Below are 7,862 nucleotides of genomic sequence, written 5' to 3' on the forward strand. Positions count from 1 at the left end.
CACGCACGTGCCTTTTGGCATAGTCGTTAATGCTAAGTGTATGTACATAGGAAGTTATTCACATGCCTAAAGGATGTCCTCTAACAGTGTTTGCTTATGACCGTTGCTAATCAGCAGCACTATGTACTTCTCTATTTAATCAGTTTGTACCAAATGACATGTATTTATTTTTTTTCAGGAATGCAGAACTAGGAGGGAAAGCCTACTTTACCTCACTGGAATTGCCACACATCACGTCAGGCCCATGTAGTTTCCTGTTTCCAAAATTAGACTTCGTTACAGTTAACATCTTCAGATGAGATAGAAGCAACCTCCTGTTAGGACAGCTGTGAGATAATTGCACTTCACGCTGGAGCTCCTCCTAATTCCTAATGGTTTTCAGTTGGCTCTACCCTTCAGGCAGTGATACAGTTTTTTGCCTCTAGTCATTATAAAGCTAATAAATTTTCCAGAAACACCAAGTTATTTTTTTTTTCAATCTTGCTAATCTTTTGATCTGAAGATGTCACCGACTTTCTGTGAAACTGAGTTCAATTATTTGTGGTTACCAGCTCTTCTTTGTCTGGAATTGTGATTAACAAGAACACAGTCCTTACCATTTCACATGTAAAGCCAATGCATCTGAGAAAAAAAAAAAAAAAAAAAAAAAAAGAAAGAAAAAGAAAAAAGTACTGGGTCTGGTTATCTGATTGTGTAAGTAATATGAGTAATCTGAGAACCAATTCTGATGGCACCTGTGTTTACCATGCTCATACTGCAATGCTTGCACTAGCAGTTCTCTCACTCTGTCTTCTGCCCATAGCCTCCACCAGGAAGCATCTACCTCAGAACGAGATTAAAATCATTAAGGTTGGAAAAGACCTCAGAGATCATCTGGCATCCCATTGCCACCAGTATCACCCACTAAACCATGTCACAGGTTATCTTAACACTTACTTTTAAAGAATGCAATCTTCAAAAAACATGCATGTTCTATGGTTTTGCCTGAAGAGGAATATAACATACAGCAGAACAATAAAGGTTAGAAGTTGTAAACCTAAACCTACAGTTAGATAACTGTATCTAACTTGAACATATCCTGATGTGAGCAGCTGGAGGAAAAGAGTTGGCTTTGCAGCTGTCTGAGCTATGGAGGCATATGCTCTTTACTCAGTTTCCTCCAATTCCTCTTCTGAAGTAAAAGCCTTGTAGTTCATTTCCTGCCCGAGTGTAACTTTTTGCCCATTTTATCTGTGAGCTCTCAAACTTTCAAGAAACAGAATAATTCTTTGGATGTTTGGATAAGCAAAGAAAAGACAAATAGTTTTTTATTTGCTACAAGCAAAGCCTTCAAGGAGAAATTAAAACCTTGCTGCTCATTCTACCAAGGACAGCTTTTGGAAGAAGGGGGCCACAGCTACTGCCAGTATGTGGTGAAGCAGATGGGCGAAAATATAACTAAGGAGAAAAGAAAGGAGGTGGGTAGTATTATCAATGACAAAAAGCTATGCTTTGAAGCCTAGGCACATTTAGTTACTGTGACAAAGTTGGTATGAGTAAAAAAGTAGCCCTGGAAATTGTTTCCTTTTTGCTTTCACTATTCACCAGAATTTGGTAATACCGTGCAATGAATCTTTTTATTCCCGGTACCATGTTTCTATCACCAAGAATGCTCATAGGCAAGGAATGTGTCTGGGTGTGCAGGTGTTGCAGTTATGACCTCATCTAACAACATACATTGGAAGTTTATTTGCCAGGAGTACCTCTTACTTTTTCAATCAATTGAAACTCCAGCTGAACTGCAGGGTTTCGGTGATGGTTTCCATCATGGCATCCACCAAGGCACAGGATCTGATCTTTATATTTCTTCCTGATGTGAGGAAACAAAGATGCAAATTTATCTTTAATTTTAAATAATATTTGAACATGTGAAAGCTTATTTTCTCACAATGTTTTCATACTTGTGCTGTGAGAAGGGGAAGGGGCTAGTTCCACCAGCAAAGATTCCTGGAAATTAATGTAATATTTTTGCAGTAAGTTGAAGTTTTAGGCTCACAAACAAGCTGATATGGTATGGTCAGTCAGTAGAATCATGATTTTCTTAAAGAGAATGAGATATAAAGCATGTAGTACAAACTGTTAACCCCCATTTGGTCTTTGTTTGAAGATGACGCAAACTGCATCAAGTAGCAGTATTATTTCCAGTTCTGAGGGTATATTTAGAATGAGCTAGAGTCCAAACAGGCTACAGAATCTACTACGTAACCTTTGCTGGCTCTCATGTTCTGTGCTATTTTCTGATGCTCTCTGCTTTGCAGGACAGAAGAGACATTAAAGCACTGCAGCCTAAGGATTTCTTCTTAAGGATGCAAATTAGATCTCTTTACAACCAGTCTGTTCAATAATGAAGATCTTTAGGAAAGAAGTTTATGTAGGATGTGTGTAGCTCCAGAACAACCTCTGCAAAGCCAATTACCAGGTCTCAGTCACTCAGCTTTTCCTTCTGTAAATGCTCTCTATATGTTGGTATCACTTGTTCCCTGCCAGTAGCAGCAATTGTTGCCATATGTCTGCATGACTTAAAGCACTAGCTCGGGTTATAAGGCACCATGGCAGATGAGATCTGACTTCTGCTACTATAAAGATTTCTCTTACTGTGAGTATAAACTTGCTATAGTTTCTTTGTCACATTCCCTCCAAAGAGTTTTATACTTTGTTTTGTTGTTTTTTCTCTTCCACTAACATCTGTAAATGCTTTGACTACACTTCCTGATTCTGTATACCATCCAAAGATCTTTCTGTGTCCAAAATTTATTATTTTCTTTCAGGACAGTTCATAAAGAGAAATATGCTTTTATAGATTGTGTTTTCTTCTTTGTATTAATCTACATATACATTTGAAGAAGCTTTAAGTGAAAAGTTGTTAAAATAGCAAAAGTGTATTATGACATGACTGCCACTCTAAGCATAATTCCATAATAGAACGTGTAGCTTATAGATTAATCATAGAAAAGCAGAACCCTGAATCAGAAGGGACCCACAAAGATCATTGAGTCTAACTACTGGGTCCACACAGGACCACCCAAAAATCAGACCCTGTGTCTGAGAGCATTGTCCAAATAGTTCTTGAACTCTGGCAGGCTCAGTGCTGCAACCACTTCCCTGGGGAGCCTGTCCCAGTGCCCGACCACTCTCTGGATGCAGAACCTTTCCCTCACACCCAGCTTGACACTCCCCTGTCCTAGCTCCATGCCGTTTCCTTGGGTCCTGCTGTTTTCCCCAGAGAGCAGAGCTCAGCGCCTGCCCCTCCGCTCCCCTCCTGAGGGAGCTGCAGGCTGCCATGGGGCCTCCCATCAGCCTGCTCTGCTCTGGGATGAACAAACCAAGGGGCCTCAGCTGCTCCTCATACGTCTTACCTTTGAGATACTTCACAGTCTTTGTAGCCCTCCTTTGGACACTCTCTAATAGTGTTATGTCCTTTTTATACTGTGGCACCCAAAACCACACACAGTACTTGAGGTGAGGCCCCACCAGTGCAGAGCAGAGCAGAGCATGATGATCCAGCTAGCAATGTACAGGCCTGATGCACCCTGGGCATGGTTGGCCCTCCTGGCTGCCAGGGCACACTGCTGGCTCATATTCAGCTTGATGTCAAACAGAACCCACAGATCCATTTCTGCAGGGCTGCTCTTCAGCCTCATGTCCCCCAGTCTGTACGTACAGCCAGGGTTGCCCCTTCCCAGGTGCAGAATCTAGCACTTGCCTCGTTAATCTTCATATTGTTGGTGATTGTCCAGCTCTCTAATTTGCCAACATCTCCCTGCAAGTCCTCTCTACCCTCAATGGAGTGAGTGAACAGCTGCTCCCACTTCAGTGTCATCTGCAAACTTGGTATACATTTGAGTCCTGCATCTAAGTCATTTACAAAAACATTAAAGAGAACCTATTCCTCTTATAAGAAATGTTTGAGTTTTGTTCATTTGTTTGGTAGTTTTTTAGCATAATTCTGTTTATTAGAAACAGAGGGATATTTTGTTCTCTTGGTAACCCTTTTTAAGCAATCCACAGCAACAACCTTTAACATGTTCTTCCTAGGTCATGTGGAAGCCCAACTACTTTTATGCATATATCAGCAGAATAAAAGAAGGCTGTCAGTCAGATTCGTGGTAATGATAAAAGGAATATGTAAGTACATTAATTTAAATACCTATAACTATAGGTAGTCATTGATAATTCTCTTCTGAGTATCTTTTCTTAATAACTAAATCTTGAGGAATTAACTTTTCTACAGTTTTCTGAGTGATCTCTTCTTTACTATTTTTCTCTTGTCTTATGGATTCTCTTCCTTTATACTTGCAGTTTCATGTATTTTGCCTTAACACCAATTTATTTTTCTTCTGGAGTAACTCACACCAGTAGAATTGGAACTTGTAGCCTTCTATTAGGATCAGGTGTTAAAGAGCTAGCTACCCACCATCCAGGGTGTTTACTTGTGAATTACAGGATGAATTACTTGTATATAAGCAGTGGATTTCTTAAGATATTTTATCCTTTCTAGTGATCTAGTGATGTCAGAGTAGGTAGGTTATAAAGAGGTCTTCTTTGTTAGTATTAACCCTGTGGCATTTTTAGGCTAAATATTGTGTAGTTTTTTTTTTTTTTTTTTAATTTTCTTTTAATTATTATTTTGTATTTTATTTGGTTCCACTCATTAGAACATTTTTTTAAAGTTACTGCAATGGTTTAAAGTTTCTATTATGTATTAAATCTTTGCATTCACCTTCTTCAATTAATGGTTTATTTTCTTTAATTCCTACTTCAGAAGACTATAGTATCCTTGCTAGTAAGGTGGGTGTTGTGTTTTTGTTTTGTTTTCTGTCTAGACAGCTATTCTTCTGAGTTCATCCTCAGAACATCATGGGCTAGAAATATCTAGTTTAGTATAAATGCTGAAAGCAACCTGGTTGTAGCAGTACACAATATAGGCCTCTATGTGGACCTTGCAGTTACACTGAAAAGGTTTTGTTGTTGTTGTTTTTAAAGATAAAACCTTACACAATATGTATGCTATGGAGTGGAGGTATCCAATGAAAGTTATATAGGTCTTCGCTGTAGCTCTTGATTCCTCTAGTAATATATATAGTAAAATATATGTTTGATAACAGCTGAGAAATCTGTCTTTGTAATTAAACTGCTGAGGTTCAAGTTTCACTGTCTACCACCTATTTTTTGAAACCTGTTTCTCCTATATCTGCATTTCATCATGAAACTGTTTTGAATGTTTTAAGTCTCTTTTACTTTACTGTAAATATTTGGCTTACTGCTTAGAAAACACGGAATACCTTTCCTGTTTCTGGTAAAGTGACATTTTCAGTAATGAAGTGTTTTGTTCCTTTTGAAAAACCTTTGAAGTCAGATCATTTTATTTATTTATTTTATTTTTACTTATAAGGACAAAGTAGCTCAATTTTAAGATAATAATTTAGCGCTGGGTTTGTATGTTCTTTCCTCTGATGCTAAATTCTATTAATCTCTGCTCTTTAGAGAGAGAGGAAGGAAGGAGGAAGAAAAACTGACTAAACCAGTTCTTAAGCAAAAGCCACATTCAATTTATGCTATTTGATCAAGCTGCATCCTTCTGAGTTTAAATGAATGCAATTTAGTCTCTCCTGTCATATATTGGATGTGTTTTATTCTATAAAACAGGAATATGTGATTATGTGTTTTAACTGTTCAGGTACTGGTACCATTTGCTATATTATCTGAACAAATTCTACTTAATATTTTAGTTGCTGCTTGTATTTTCTCCTCTAAGGAAAAATAACTAATTTCTATAAACTATTAAACCTTTAAGAAGCAAAACAATTTTGAAATGCCTTCATTTTCAGACAGTGTGCTGTTTGTTACATTTCCAGTACTGCCATTGTCTACACAGTAGAAACGTGGAAAGTTCCTCTTTCCTTGAAAAAATCTTCCTTTCAGGTTCAAGTGTGCATGTCTTGTTGTTTTGGAATCAAGCTTCCCAAAAATATCTTTCCTGTAAAGATTGTGGTAAACAGTCATACGTGTCATTGTGTGTGTTTGCCCTCCTTTCCTTGCAGCAGGAATCCTGCGCTGTGTGATTGCTGCTACAAGCAGATGTTTTCCTTCATGTCCTCTGAACCATTCTGCCAAAGCCTCTTCCAGCATGTGCCACGAGGCCACCTGTTCCAGAAATACAAATGGGACCAATTGCCTCAAGGAGCAGTTATTTTGACACAGAAGTGTATGAAATATAAAAGTGATATGATTTAGGAATTTCAGAGTTTATCCAACGTGGTAACCTCAGGTTATGTGCTGTGCTAAGGGCTCAGGTTAGAGACAACTACTTTAAAGCAGGGAAGAAAACCAAGGCATAACAAGAGCTAATTTTTTTTCTATGGTCTTCTAAGTCTCCACCTGTTATATAGCACAGGTTATGTAAGCACTCAGTTTCATAAACACAGTAAGGGTGTAGCTGAATTCTTGAAAGAGGTTAGCAGATCTGACAAATGTGGTGAGAATTTAGCAGCCATTTGTGAAGGCATTTCACTCCTAATGATTTTTGTGTATGCATGCTAGATACAACACATCAGGGCAAAATCCTCTGAGCTGCATTGATATAACAAAAACATCTCTGTATTTGTCACTTGGATCTCCATGTTAAAATCCTTCATTAAGATGCTGTGGAAAACGCTGCTGGCAATTTCAGCAGTCTACAGTCTAGGCAGGCATGTGCCATTTGAGTTGTTTGTAGCAGAATACAAGAAGCAGTTGCTCCAGAACACATTGTGAAGTGTACTGTTGTTGTGCTCAGCTTCAAAGCTGTTAAATGAATGCTTTGGGCCCAGGCATGGCTTGATGGACAGTGACCTCACAGAGGTCTTTGCACAGTCTGGCTATGGACTCAATGACCCAAAGAAGTTCAAGTCACTAAGATATTTGTGTGTATGGAAAAACACTGTTTTGTGCTTTGTGGTAGACACTGCCCAGTCTCAAAAAGACAGAGCTATATAAACAAAAAAATCATGGTAGCAGAAACCATGCAGTACTTTAAATAAGGGAATACACAGAATTAATTTACACCTCCACAGGGTAATAATAGTACTACTTAATCTAAGTATATCTTAGCAGTGAGTGCTACCTATAGCTCAAGAATCCAGACTTCCTGTCCCTTGTTAGCGTTAGCAGCTGTTTCTGCTTTGAACAAAATGGTTATTCTACCTTAAACTCACCTGAACACATTGCCTGCCTGTTACCTCCTGCCTCCCCACAGACTCGCAATATGACCCATAAGACTCTATCCCCTCACCCCCATAAGGCATTCAAAGCCTGTCTTTCAAGCATGGGTATTTATGTTTCAAGTTAATTTTCAGAGATGCCCAGAAGGTCCCCTTTCACACGTGGGACAATTAAAATAATCACTAGTCATCTGTGGTCTCAGGAACAAATTAATCCAATTAGTCAAATGTCCACCATGGCACTTAGGAAGGTGCATAGGAAATGTGTTCTTATTTCCCTTTTAAAAGTCCTATGCAGTTCTTCAAAGAATAAATTCCAGCATTAGAGTGGATTTCCTGCTTTTGGATCATTCCTGTGGTTTATCTCGTCATCTGTTTAGGAACAGATGACAGTCTGTGTCTTTATGCATGGTGATGCCTATTAGCTAGCTCACGAGGCTCCCTCCTCAGCTCATACAGCTTTTTTTGGATTGTGACACAGAAATGCTTGGCTATCCTCGTGCACTTTTTTGGTGAACCAAGTTGATTTCCTGAGTTTGGTTCCTGAAAGATGGATGTTTGTGTCTTTCCCTTGCAGCTGTCTGTACAGCACTGCTGGAGAAAAGTATAACATTGGAGAAGCTG

This window comes from Aythya fuligula, chromosome 1, assembly GCF_009819795.1.
Source record: "Aythya fuligula isolate bAytFul2 chromosome 1, bAytFul2.pri, whole genome shotgun sequence".
NCBI classification, from domain to species: domain Eukaryota; kingdom Metazoa; phylum Chordata; class Aves; order Anseriformes; family Anatidae; genus Aythya; species Aythya fuligula.